This window comes from Penaeus vannamei, chromosome 19, assembly GCF_042767895.1.
Source record: "Penaeus vannamei isolate JL-2024 chromosome 19, ASM4276789v1, whole genome shotgun sequence".
Classification (NCBI taxonomy): Eukaryota; Metazoa; Arthropoda; class Malacostraca; order Decapoda; family Penaeidae; genus Penaeus; species Penaeus vannamei.
The window spans coordinates 30,702,097-30,719,043 of record NC_091567.1 but is presented as its reverse complement, the minus strand read 5'-3'; positions in this window follow the sequence as shown (position 1 = coordinate 30,719,043).

Here is a 16,947-nt window from a genome sequence, read left to right as displayed (position 1 = left end):
TTGTAAAGATCTATAGTCATCTATGCTGCCGAACCTGCTTGTTTCGTAGTACATGTTCAGCACGTGAATAGATATAGGAAAGAAATGTGTAATAATGTTAATGTGTGTTTGTTTGGAGAGAGGAGGGGACCTCTCACTCTCTCTGTCTCTTTCTTTCTTTCTTTCTTTCTTTCTTTCTCTCTCTCTCTCTCTCTCTCTCTCTCTCTCTCTCTCTCTCTCTCTCTCTCTCTCTCTCTCTCTCTCTCTCTCTCTCTCCCCCTCCCTCTCTCCGCTTGTGCGCACGCAGACACGTTCACATCCGAAGGTAGACGTATATTTACACACACAAGCACACATATCAGATTACACTCACACGAGCGCACACACACACACAAGCACCCTAGCGGACAGAGAGAGAGAGAAAGAGAGAGGAAGGGAGAGAAATAGATAGATAGATAGGATGAGAGATTGATAGATAAGTAGGTTGATAGATAGGTTAGATAGACAGAAGAAGGGAGAGAGAGGGGGGGAGGCGGGAGAATGAGCGAGAGATAGAGAGAGAGAGAGAGAGGGGGGAGGACAAGAGAATGAGAGAGAGAGAGAGTTAGAGCGAGTGAAAGAGAATGAGAGAGAAATATATATATATATATATATATATATATATATATATATATATATATATATATATATATATATATATATATATATATATATAAAGAGAGAGATGGAGACTCACTGAGCACGGACTGAAACAAGCGTGGTCAGCATTCCAAATGACTTCGGGACTTGGAATGCTTGTTGCCGATGCTGCAGCTGGCGTCATATGCCACAGTCAGCATGACTTGCAGCTTTTTATTATTGCCAGGTGTTCCCGAGAGTCCAGCCTCCAGTAGATTTTGAGCTTTAAAGTTAAATGAGTTGAAAGTTTTGTTTTTTTTATTCGCATATCGTTTTGTTTTGTCTTTATTCGCATATTTTTTTTTATTTCCTCAAATGAATGCACGATACTGCGTTCATCTGCAATATCAGTAACATTAAATTTGTCTCTTCCTTACATAATGACTACATGAGGACCAATGTCGGTCCTCAAAATGCGTTGGTGCATGTGCTAACTTTAGTGTAAATGTGTGTGCGTGTGTGTATTCTTGTGTGCGTGTGTGTAATGTGTGAGTGAATTTGTGTCTCCATATCTCGAAGAAAAATTCTTGACCCCCCACCCGCACAACCTGGAATTACCAGCTGTAAGAAGAGTAAGAGAGACAAAGGATTGCGAAGCCAGTGTTGGGGAGTCCGAACACTGTCCCACAAAACTGGTTTGTTCGGCAACATGCACGAATTTTGAATGGACGGATGAATTAATAAAGCTCATATAAATATATATATGTGTGTGTGTGTGTCTGTGTGTGTGTGTGTGATTTTACATATGTCTACACGTATGTGTGTATATGTATATGTGCGTGCGTGCGTATTTATGTATATATGTCTGTATATATTCATTTGTGTGTGTGTGTGTGTGTCTGTGAATATATATATATGTATGAATACATATATATATATATATATATATATATATATATATATATATATATATATATATATGTATATATATATATATTCATTTAGGTTTTATGTATGTATGTATGTATCTATATACATACTGAATTTAGGTGCATGTATGTGCATGCGTGTAATACCTCAGTAAACAGCAATTAGTGGTCAGCCTCAAGGTTAATTCTTGGGACCTTCGCTGTTCCTCTTACAAATAATGTTATTTAAGACAAGAACCTGAAGATGCCACTGATATTTGCAGATTAATGCAGAAACCTCCAGGAAGATATTCAACGTAGGGATGAAAGAAAATGCCAAGGAAATCATCACCAAAATATTTTCGGAAAACTTTATGGCATTCGAGTGTCGCTGAAAAAAAAAATATATATATATATATATTAATGTGTCTGGTCTTTCCTACATGAGGAGATAAGTAAAAAAATAAATAAATAAAAATGTGTGTGAACGTTTGTATGAATTAGTGTGTCTATAAGTGCGTGTGTGTGTGTCTATAAATGTGTGCGTGTGTCTATAAACGTGTGTTTCTATAAATCTGTGTGTGTGTGTCTATAAATGTGTGCGTGTGTGTCCATAAACGTGTGTTTCTATAAATATGTGTGTGTGTGTCTATAAATGTGTGTCTATAAATCTGTGTGTGTCTATAAATGTGTGTATTTATAAATGTGTATGTTTATAAATGTGTGTGTGTGTGTTTATAAATGTGTGTGTGTTTATAAATGTGTGTGTGAGTGTGGGTGCGTGTTAATAACAATAAAGTTTACTCCGGGAGAAATACAAATTAACAAGCACCCCGAGAAATATTCTGTCAATGTACCTGACCAGACAACTTAGTGGCATGGAAGGATCTCGAACAATGGCAACCGACCTCTCCCATTCTCGCCTTCCCTCTTGCTGCCTTTTGCTTGGATTCATAACAGTGAGCTTTTGCATAAAGCTCTCATGATGTGAGGCTAAGAGCAACACTGCCGTACAGGAATGAAAATGGTAGATAAACATACACACACACACACACACATACACACACACACACACACACACACACACACACACACACACACACACACACATATATATATATATATATATATATATATATATATATATATATATATATATTATATTATATTTGTGTGTGTTTCCGTGTATGTGTATGTGATTGTTATTAATATTGCCAACATCATATTTATCATTATTATTATGTTCATTATAATCATAAATAATAATCATAATCGTTCATTATCATTTTTATAATTATTATCATTATCTTTATTATCGTTCTTGTTATCAATGTTACCATTATTATTACATTACTATCATTATTATCATCATTATGAGCATGTACTGTATGCTCATTTCAAAACGAAAACATTGTTACTAAAATTAGCTTTATTGCCAATTAAGAAAATTTTCATGCATATTTCGTTCGAGTTTAAAATTCATTGCACACTGCACAAGAAATATTTGCAATTGTGAGATAACTGTAAAACTACCATGAACGCTAATCATTATCTCCCAGCAATAAATCAATAAACGTTACATGCAAAAGGGAACGTGTATATGCTGTAGCCCAACCCATTTTCTACCTGCGGGTACAAACTGACCTACACCAACTCGTACCCTGGGTATATTCTGGGCTGCTACACCGGTGCATAAACTGACCTCCACCAACTCGTGCCTTGTGTGTATTCTGGGCAGGGAAATGGTCTAGGCTGTTACAGCAGTACTGCTTTCACCTCCTGATGAGCATCTCCAACAACGGAGGATATTCACTTTAACCACTTTCAAAGATATATATATATATATATATATATATATATATATATATATATATATATATATATATATATGCATATATATATACATATATATGTATATGTATATGTATATACATATTTATACACACACACACACACACACACACACACACACACACACACATATATATATATATATATATATATATATATATATATATGTGTGTGTGTGTGTGTGTGTGTGTGTGTGTGTGTGTGTGTGTGTGTGTGTGTGTGTGTGTGTGTTTATGCGTGTGTGCGTGTGTATACAAATACACACACACACACACACACACACAAACATATAAATATATATATATATATATATATATATATATATATATATATATATATATATATATATATATATATATATATATATATATATATATATATATATATATATATATATATGCATATACATTGTTTGTGCGTATCTGTGTGCATACATACATTCAATATATATATATATATATATATATATATATATATATATATATATATATATATATATATATATATGTATATATATGTATATATATACATATATATATATATATATATATATATATATATATATTGAATGTATGTATGCACACAGATACGCACAAACAATGTATATGTGTTTTTATTTATCCATATTTATAATTTGCACTGGTCTTCGCAATATTATTGAATTCATCCATATAGGAAAGCTAGGACAACACTACACTAAAGATGTTGTCCTCCTTTCATCAGCTGGCCCCCACGTCCCGGATTTCCAGACGACAATACCAGTCATACTTTTTTGTGCGTGCGTGTGTGGCAGCCGGGAGTTTCCCCTTTCGCCGAAACCGACTGCTTAAAAATATCAGCAAGCAGTTGTACATTATTCCAGGGCTGTGGATGGGCACAATGCGACCGCGTTTTCCGTCCGTGCACAGAAAACGGGAATCTCACACGCAGGGGCGTACTAATGCAAATCAATTGAGTCAGACAAAAATATTTTTTTTTTTCGAGCTTACAGGAGGATGTATATGGATATCAGAACCTTTGAAAACAAATTCGCCATAACTTTCCGATTTTGCCTCGCCCACAAATAAAAAAGAGGGATTTTCCCGTCGCTGCAGTCAAATAAAAAAAAAAAAAAATAAAAAAAAACACATGAACGCCACTCCCTTTTGAAGTCATAATGATAATGATGAAGATGATGATAACGGTAATGATATATAACAATAATGATAATATAACAATAGTGATAATGATGAAAATTATAATGATAATAAGAATAAAAATAATGATCATAAAAGTGATGGTACTAAGAGCAATAATGACAATAGTAATGATATCAGGGATGATAATGCTATTAATGATAATAATGATAACCAGAATAATGGTAATGATCACTAATGATAATAATGCTAATAACTATGGCACTAATAGTAATCAGAATAGCAATAATAAAGATAATAATAAGGATACTACAATTACTGATACTACTACAACAGGATTGATAATAATAATAATAATGGTAATAATAATGACAATAATGATAATGATAAAAGTAATAGTAATAAGAACAAGAACAACAATAATCATCATTACGATAATATGATAATAATGATAATTATGATGAAAGTAAGTAAAATGATGATGATAATTCTAATGATAATGATAAGGATAATGAAAATAGTGATGATAATGATAATAATATTAATATTAACAAAAACAGTAATAATAATGATGATAATGATAATAATAATAATTATTATAATAATGATAATAATAATAACAATAGTAATCATGAAATCTAAAAAAGAAAGAAAAAAAAATATCCTGTAATGGAAGCAATGACGAAAAGAATTCAACACACACCAAAGAAAATGTATAAACCCCCAAAAAAGAAAATTGAAGGAAGAAATCTGACAAATCCCATCAATAAAACTGAATAAAACCCCATCAATAAAACTGAATAAAATCCCATCAATAAAACTGAATCAAATCCCATCAATAAAACTGAATAAAATCCCATCAATAAAACTGAATAAAATCCCATCAATAAAACTGAATAAAATCCCATCAATAAAACTGAATAAAATCCCATCAATAAAACTAAATAAAATCCCATCAATAAAACTGAATAAAATCCCATCAATAAAACTGAATAAAATCCCACCAATAAAACTGAATCAAATCCCATCAATAAAACTGAATAAAATCCCATCAATAAAACTGAATAATATCCCACCAATAAAACTGAATAAAATCCCATCAATAAAACTGAATAAAATCCCATCAATAAAACTGAATAAAATCCCATCAATAAAACAATAAAATCCCATCAATAAAACTGAATAAAATCGCATCAATAACACTGAATAAAATCCCATCAATAAAACTGAATAAAATCCCACCAATAAAACTGAATAAAATCCCACCAATAAAACTGAATAAAATCCCATCAATAAAACAATAAAACCCCATCAATAAAACTGAATAAAATCCCATCAATAAAACTGAATCAAATCCCATCAATAAAACTGAATCAAATCCCATCAATAAAACTGAATAAAATCCCATCAATAAAACTGAATAAAATCCCATCAATAAAACTGAATAAAATCCCATCAATAAAACTAAATAAAATCCCATCAATAAAACTGAATCAAATCCCATCAATAAAACTGAATAAAATTCCATCAATAAAACTGAATAAAATCCCATCAATAAAACTGAATAAAATCCCATCAATAAAACTGAATAAAATCCCATCAATAAAACTGAATAAAATCCCATCAATAAAACTGAATAAAATCCCATCAATAAAACTGAATAAAATCCCATCAATAAAACAATAAAATCCCATCAATAAAACTGAATCAAATCCCATCAATAAAACTGAATAAAATCCCATCAATAAAACTGAATAAAATCCCACCAATAAAACTGAATAAAATCCCACCAATAAAACTGAATAAAATCCCACCAATAAAACTGAATAAAATCCCATCAATAAAACTGAATAAAATCCCATCAATAAAACTGAATAAAATCCCACCAATAAAACTGAACAAAATCCCATCAATAAAACTGAATAAAATCCCATCAATAAAACTGAATAAAATCCCATCAATAAAACCGAATAAAATCCCATCAATAAAACTGAACAAAATCCCATCAATAAAACTGAATCAAATCCCATCAATAAAACTGAATAAAATCCCACCAATAAAACTGAATAAAATCCCATCAATAAAACTGAATAAAATCCCATCAATAAAACTGAATAAAGTCCCATCAATAAAACTGAATAAAATCCCATCAATAAAACAATAAAATCCCATCAATAAAACTGAATAAAATCCCATCAATAAAACTGAATAAAATCCCATCAATAAAACTGAATAAAATCCCATCAATAAAACTGAATAAAATCCCATCAATAAAACAATAAAATCCCATCAATATAAATGAATAAAATCCCATCAATAAAACTGAATAAAATCCCATCAATAAAAATGAATAAAATCCCATCAATAAAACTGAATAAAATCCCACCAATAAAACTGTATCAAATCCCATCAATAAAACTGAATCAAATCCCATCAATATAACTGAATAAAATTCCATCAATAAAACTGAATCAAATCCCATCAATAAAATAATAAAATCACATCAATAAAACAATAAAATTCCATCAATAACTCTGAATCAAATCCCATCAATAAAACTGAATAAAATCCCATCAATAAAACTGAATCAAATCCCATCAATAAAACTGAATAAAATCCAATCAATAAAACTGAATCAAATCCCATCAATAAAACTGAATAAAATCCCATCAATAAAACTGAATCAAATCCCATCAGTAAAACTGAATCAAATCCCATCAATAAAACTGAATAAAATCCCATCAATAAAACAATAAAATCCCATCAGTAAAACTGAATAAAGTCCCATCAATAAAACTGAATAAAATCCCATCAATAAAACTGAATCAAATCCCATCAATAAAAGTGAATTAAATCCCATCAATAAAACTGAATAAAATCCCATCAATAAAACTGAATAAAATCCCATCAATAAAACTGAATCAAATCCCATCAATAAAACTGTATAAAATCCCAATAAAACTGAATAAAATCCCATCAATAAAACTGAATAAAATCCCATAAATAAAACTGAATAAAATCCCATCAATAAAACAATAAAATCCCATCAATAAAACTAAATAAAATCCCATCAATAAAACTGAATAAAATCTCATCAATAAAACAATAAAATCCCATCAATAAAACTGAATTAAATCCCATCAAGAAAACAATAAAATCCCATCAATAAAACTGAATCAAATCCCATCAATAAAACTGAATCAAATCCCATCAATAAAACTGAATAAAATCCCATCAATAAAACTGAATAAAATCCCTTCAATAAAACAATAAAATCCCATCAATAAAACTGAATCAAATCCCATCAATAAAACTGAATCAAATCCCATCAATAAAACTGAATAAAATCACATCAATAAAACTGAATAAAATCCCATCAATAAAACAATAAAATCCCATCAATAAAACTGAATAAAATCCCATCAATAAAACTGAATCAAATCCCATCAATAAAACTGAATCAAATCCCATCAATAAAACTGAATAAAATCCCATCAATAAAACTGAATAAAATCCCATCAATAAAACTGAATAAAATCCCATCAATAAAACTGAATAAAATCCCATCAATAAAACTGAATAAAATCCCATCAATAAAACTGAATAAAATCCCATTAATAAAACTGAATCAAATCCCATCAATAAAACTAAATAAAATCCCATCAATAAAACTGAATAAAATCCCATCAATAAAACTGAATAAAGTCCCATCAATAAAACTGAATCAAATCCCACCAATAAAACTGAATCAAATCCCATCAATAAAACTGAATAAAATCCCATCAATAAAACTGAATTAAATCCCATCAATAAAACCGAATAAAATCCCATCAATAAAACTGAATAAAATCCCATCAATAAAACCGAATAAAATCCCATCAATAAACCTGAACAAAATTCCATCAATAAAACTGAACAAAATCCCATCAATAAAACTGAATCAAATCCCATCAATAAAACTGAATAAAATCCCATAAATAAAACTGAATAAAATCCCATCAATAAAACTGAATAAAGTCCCATCAATAAAACTGAATAAAATCCCATCAATAAAACTGAATGAAATCCCATCAATAAAACTGAATCAAATCCAATCAATAAAACTGAATAAAATCCCATCAATAAAACTGAATAAAATCCCATCAATAAAACTGAATAAAATCCCATCAATAAAACTGAATAAAATCCCATCAATAAAACTGAATCAAATCCCATCAATAAAACTGAATCAAATCCCATCAATAAAACTGAATAAAATCCCATCAATAAAACTGAATCAAATCCCATCAATAAAACTGAATCAAATCCCATCAATAAAACTGAATAAAATCCCATCACTAAAACAATAAAATCCCATCAATAAAACTGAATAAAATCCCATCAATAAAACTGAATAAAATCCCATCAATAAAACTGAATCAAATCCCATCAATAAAACTGAATAAAATTCCATCAATAAAACTGAATCAAATCCAATCAATAAAACTGAATAAAATCCCATCAATAAAACTGAATAAAATCCCACCAATAAAACTGAATAAAATCCCATCAATAAAACTGAATCAAATCCCATCAATAAAACTGAATCAAATCCCATCAATAAAACTGAATAAAATCCAATCAATAAAACTGAATAAAATCCCATCAATAAAACTGAATAAAATCCCATCAATAAAACTGAATAAAATCCCATCAATAAAACTGAATCAAATCCCATCAATAAAACTGAATAAAATCCCATCAATAAAACTGAATCAAATCCCATCAATAAAACTGAATCAAATCCCATCAATAAAACTGAATAAAATCCCATCAATAAAACAATAAAATCCCATCAATAAAACTGAATCAAATCCCATCAATAAAACTGAATAAAATCCCATCAATAAAACTGAATCAAATCCCATCAATAAAACTGAATAAAATCCCATCAATAAAACTGAATCAAATCCCATCAATAAAACTGAATCAAATCCCATCAATAAAACTTAATAAAATCCCATCAATAAAACAATAAAATCCCATCAATAAAACTGAATAAAATCCCATCAATAAAACCGAATAAAATCCCATCAATAAAACTGAATCAAATCCCATCAATAAAACTGAATAAAATTCCATCAATAAAACTGAATCAAATCCAATCAATAAAACTGAATAAAATCCCATCAATAAAACTGAATAAAATCCCACCAATAAAACTGAATAAAATCCCTTCAATAAAACTGAATAAAATCCCATCAATAAAACTGAATAAAATCCCATCAATAAAACTGAATAAAATCCCATCAATAAAACTGAATCAAATCCCATCAATAAAACTGAATAAAATTCCATCAATAAAACTTAATCAAATCCCATCAATAAAACTGAATAAAATCCCATCAATAAAACTGAATAAAATCCCATCAATAAAACAATAAAATCCCATCAATAAAACTGAATCAAATCCCATCAATAAAACTGAATCAAATCCCATCAATAAAACTGAATAAAATCCCATCAATAAAACTGAATCAAATCCCATCAATAAAACTGAATCAAATCCCATCAATAAAACTGAATAAAATCCCATCACTAAAACAATAAAATCCCATCAATAAAACTGAATAAAATCCCATCAATAAAACTGAATAAAATCCCATCAATAAAACTGAATCAAATCCCATCAATAAAACTGAATAAAATTCCATCAATAAAACTGAATAAAATCCCATCAATAAAACTGAATCAAATCCCATCAATAAAACTGAATAAAATCCCATCAATAAAACTGAATAAAATCCCATCAATAAAACTGAATAAAATCCCATCAATAAAACTAAATAAAATCCCATCAATAAAACTGAATAAAATCCCATCAATAAACCTGAATAAAGTCCCATCAATAAAACTGAATAAAATCCCACCAATAAAACTGAATCAAATCCCATCAATAAAACTGAATAAAATCCCATCAATAAAACTGAATTAAATCCCATCAATAAAACCGAATAAAATCCCATCAATAAAACTGAATAAAATCCCATCAATAAAACCGAATAAAATCCCATCAATAAAACTGAACAAAATTCCATCAATAAAACTGAACAAAATCCCATCAATAAAACTGAATCAAATCCCATCAATAAAACTGAATAAAATCCCATCAATAAAACTGAATAAAATCCCATCAATAAAACTGAATAAAGTCCCATCAATAAAACTGAATAAAATCCCATCAATAAAACTGAATAAAATCCCATCAATAAAACTGAATCAAATCCAATCAATAAAACTGAATAAAATCCCATCAATAAAACTGAATAAAATCCCATCAATAAAACTGAATAAAATCCCATCAATAAAACTGAATAAAATCCCATCAATAAAACTGAATCAAATCCCATCAATAAAACTGAATCAAATCCCATCAATAAAACTGAATAAAATCCCATCAATAAAACTGAATCAAATCCCATCAATAAAACTGAATCAAATCCCATCAATAAAACTGAATAAAATCCCATCACTAAAACAATAAAATCCCATCAATAAAACTGAATAAAATCCCATCAATAAAACTGAATAAAATCCCATCAATAAAACTGAATCAAATCCCATCAATAAAACTGAATAAAATTCCATCAATAAAACTGAATCAAATCCAATCAATAAAACTGAATAAAATCCCATCAATAAAACTGAATAAAATCCCACCAATAAAACTGAATCAAATCCCATCAATAAAACTGAATCAAATCCCATCAATAAAACTGAATCAAATCCCATCAATAAAACTGAATAAAATCCAATCAATAAAACTGAATCAAATCCCATCAATAAAACTGAATAAAATCCCATCAATAAAACTGAATAAAATCCCATCAATAAAACTGAATCAAATCCCATCAATAAAACTGAATCAAATCCCATCAATAAAACTGAATCAAATCCCATCAATAAAACTGAATCAAATCCCATCAATAAAACTGAATAAAATCCCATCAATAAAACAATAAAATCCCATCAATAAAACTGAATTAAATCCCATCAATAAAACCGAATAAAATCCCATCAATAAAACTGAATAAAATCCCATCAATAAAACCGAATAAAATCCCATCAATAAAACTGAATAAAATTCCATCAATAAAACTGAACAAAATCCCATCAATAAAACTGAATCAAATCCCATCAATAAAACTGAATAAAATCCCATCAATAAAACTGAATAAAATCCCATCAATAAAACTGAATAAAGTCCCATCAATAAAACTGAATAAAATCCCATCAATAAAACTGAATAAAATCCCATCGATAAAACTGAATCAAATCCAATCAATAAAACTGAATAAAATCCCATCAATAAAACTGAATAAAATCCCATCAATAAAACTGAATAAAATCCCATCAATAAAACTGAATAAAATCCCATCAATAAAACTGAATAAAATCCCATCAATAAAACTGAATCAAATCCCATCAATAAAACTGAATCAAATCCCATCAATAAAACTGAATAAAATCCCATCAATAAAACTGAATCAAATCCCATCAATAAAACTGAATAAAATCCCATCACTAAAACAATAAAATCCCATCAATAAAACTGAATAAAATCCCATCAATAAAACTGAATAAAATCCCATCAATAAAACTGAATCAAATCCCATCAATAAAACTGAATAAAATTCCATCAATAAAACTGAATCAAATCCAATCAATAAAACTGAATAAAATCCCATCAATAAAACTGAATAAAATCCCATCAATAAAACTGAATCAAATCCAATCAATAAAACTGAATCAAATCCCATCAATAAAACTGAATCAAATCCCATCAATAAAACTGAATAAAATCCAATCAATAAAACTGAATCAAATCCCATCAATAAAACTGAATAAAATCCCATCAATAAAACTGAATAAAATCCCATCAATAAAACTGAATCAAATCCCATCAATAAAACTGAATAAAATCCCATCAATATAACTGAATAAAATCCCATCAATAAAACTGAATCAAATCCCATCAATAAAACTGAATAAAATCCCATCAATAAAACAATAAAATCCCATCAATAAAACTGAATAAAATCCCATCAATAAAACTGAATAAAATCCCATCAATAAAACAATCAAATCCCATCAATAAAACTGAATAAAATCCCATCAATAAAACTGAATCAAATCCCATCAATAAAACTGAATCAAATCCCATCAATAAAACTTAATAAAATCCCATCAATAAAACAATAAAATCCCATCAATAAAACTGAATAAAATCCCATCAATAAAACTGAATAAAATCCCATCAATAAAACTGAATCAAATCCCATCAATAAAACTGAATAAAATTCCATCAATAAAACTGAATCAAATCCAATCAATAAAACTGAATCAAATCCCATCAATAAAACTGAATCAAATCCCATCAATAAAACTGAATAAAATTCCATCAATAAAACTGAATCAAATCCAATCAATAAAACTGAATCAAATCCCATCAATAAAACTGAATCAAATCCAATCAATAAAACTGAATAAAATCCCATCAATAAAACTGAATAAAATCCCATCAATAAAACTGAATAAAATCCCATCAATAAAACAATAAAATCCCATCAATAAAACTGAATAAAATCCCATCAATAAAACTGAATAAAATCCCATCAATAAAACTGAATAAAATCCCATCAATAAAACTGAATAAAATTCCATCAATAAAACTGAATCAAATCCAATCAATAAAACTGAATAAAATCCCATCAATAAAACTGAATCAAATCCCATCAATAAAACTGAATAAAATTCCATCAATAAAACTGAATCAAATCCAATCAATAAAACTGAATAAAATCCCATCAATAAAACTGAATCAAATCCCATCAATAAAACTGAATAAAATTCCATCAATAAAACTGAATAAAATCCCATCAATAAAACTGAATAAAATCCCATCAATAAAACTGAACAAAATCCCATCAATAAAACTGAATAAAATCCCATCAATAAAACAATAAAATCCCATCAATAAAACTGAATCAAATCCAATCAATAAAACTGAATAAAATCCCATCAATAAAACTGAATCAAATCCCATCAATAAAACTGAATAAAATTCCATCAATAAAACTGAATCAAATCCAATCAATAAAACTGAATAAAATCCCATCAATAAAACTGAACAAAATCCCATCAATAAAACTGAATAAAATCCCATCAATAAAACAATAAAATCCCATCAATAAAACTGAATCAAATCCCATCAATAAAACTGAATAAAATCCCATCAATAAAACTGAATCAAATCCCATCAATAAAACTGAATCAAATCCCATCAATAAAACTGAATAAAATCCCATCAATAAAACTGAATAAAATCCCATCAATAAAACTGAATAAAATCCCATCAATAAAACTGAATAAAATCCCATCAATAAAACTGAATAAAATCCCATCAATAAAACTGAATCAAATCCCATCAATAAAACTGAATAAAATCCCATCAATAAAACTGAATCAAATCCCATCAATAAAACTGAATCAAATCCCATCAATAAAACTGAATAAAATCCCATCAATAAAACTGAATAAAATCCCATCAATAAAACTGAATCAAATCCCACCAATAAAACTGAATCAAATCCCATCAATAAAACTGAATAAAATCCCATCAATAAAGCTGAATAAAATCCTATCAATAAAACAATAAAATCCCATCAATAAAACTGAATCAAATCCCATCAATAAAACTGAATAAAATCCCATCAATAAAACTAAATAAAATCCCATCAATAAAACTGAATAAAATCCCATCAATAAAACTGAATCAAATCCCATCAATAAAACTGAATAAAATCCCATCAATAAAACTGAATAAAATCCCACCAATAAAACTGAATAAAATCCCACCAATAAAACTGCATAAAACCCCACCAATAAAACTGAATAAAATCCAATCAATAAAACTGAATCAAATCCCATCAATAAAAGTGAATAGAATCCCATCAATAAAACTAAATAAAATCCTATCAATAAAACTGAATAAAATCCCATCAATAAAACTGAATCAAATTCCATCAATAAAACAATAAAATCCCATCAATAAAACTGAATCAAATCCCACCAATAAAACTGAATCAACTCCCATCAATAAAACTAAATAAAATCCCATCAATAAAACTGAATCAAATCCCACCAATAAAACTAAATAAAATCCCATCAATAAAACTGAATAAAATCCCATCAATAAAACTAAATAAAATCCCATCAATAAAACTGAATAAAATCCCATCAATAAAACTGAATCAAATCCCATCAATAAAACTGAATAAAATCCCATCAATAAAACTGAATAAAATCCCATCAATAAAACTGAATAAAATCCCATCAATAAAACTGAATAAAATCCCATCAATAAAACTGAATAAAATCCCATCAATAAAACTGAATCAAATCCCATCAATAAAACTGAATAAAATCCCATCAATAAAACTAAATAAAATCCCATCAATAAAACTGAATCAAATCCCATCAATAAAACTGAATCAAATCCCATCAATAAAACTGAATCAAATCCCATCAATAAAACTGAATAAAATCCCATCAATAAAACTGAATAAAATCCCATCAATAAAACTGAATAAAATCCCATCAATAAAACAATAAGATCCCATCAATAAAACTGAATCAAATCCCATCAATAAAACTGAATCAAATCCAATCAATAAAACTGAATAAAATCCCATCAATAAAACTGAATAAATTTCCATCAATATAAATGAATAAATTCTCATCAATAAAACTGAATCAAATCCAATCAATAAAACTGAATAAAATCCCATCAATAAAACTGAATAAAATCCCATCAATAAAACTGAATAAAATCCCATCAATAAAACAATAAAATCCCATCAATAAAAATGAATTCAATCCCATCAATAAAACTGAATAAAATCCCATCAATAAAACTGAATCAAATCCCATCAATAAAACTGAATAAAATCCCATCAATAAAACTGAATAAAATCCTATCAATAAAACTGAATAAAATCCTATCAATAAAACTGAATAAAATCCCATCAATAAAACTGAATAAAATCCCATCAATAAAACCGAATAAAATCCCATCAATAAAACTGAATAAAATCCCATCAATAAAACTGAATAAAATCCTATCAATAAAACTGAATAAAATCCTATCAATAAAACTGAATAAAATCCCATCAATAAAACTGAATAAAATCCCATCAATAAAACTGAATCAAATCCCATCAATAAAACTGAATCAAATCCCATCAATAAAACAATAAAATCCCATCAATAAAACTGAATCAAATCCCATCAATAAAACTGAATAAAATTCCATCAATAAAACTGAATAAAATCCCATCAATAAAACTGAATAAAATCCCATCAATAAAACTGAATAAAGTCCCATCAATAAAACCGAATAAAATCCCATCAATAAAACTGAATAAAATCCCATCAATAAAACTGAATAAAATCCCATCAATAAAACTGAATCAAATCCCAATAAAACTGAATAAAATCCCATCAATAAAACTGAATAAAATCCCATCAATAAAACTGAATCAAATCCCATCAATAAAACTGAATCAAATCCCATCAATAAAACTGAATAAAATCCCATCAATAAAACTGAATCAAATCCCATCAATAAAACTGAATAAAATTCCATCAATAAAACTGAATAAAATCCCATCAATAAAACTGAATAAAATCCCATCAATAAAACTGAATAAAGTCCCATCAATAAAACTAAATAAAATCCCATCAATAAAACTGAATAAAATCCCATCAATAAAACTGAATCAAATCCAATCAATAAAACTGAATCAAATCCCATCAATAAAACTGAATAAAATCCCATCAATAAAACTGAATCAAATCCCATCAATATAACTGAATAAAATCCCATCAATAAAACTGAATCAAATCCCACCAATAAAACTGAATAAAATCCCATCAATAAAACTGAATAAAATCCCATCAATAAAACAATAAAATCCCATCAATAAAACTGAATAAAATCCCATCAATAAAACTGAATAAAATCCAATCAATAAAACTGAATAAAATCCCATCAATAAAACTGAATAAAATCCCATCAATAAAACTGAATAAAATCCCATCAATAAAACAATAAAATCCCATCAATAAAAATGAATTCAATCCCATCAATAAAACTGAATAAAATCCCATCAATAAAACTGAATAAAATCCCACCAATAAAACTGAATAAAATCCCATCGATAAAACTGAATAAAGTCTCATCAATAAAACCGAATAAAATCCCATCAATAAAACTGAATAAAATCCCATCAATAAAACTGAATAAAATCCCATCAATAAAACCGAATAAAATCCCATCAATAAAACTGAATAAAATCCCATCAATAAAACTGAATAAAATCCCACCAATAAAACTGAATAAAATCCCATCAATA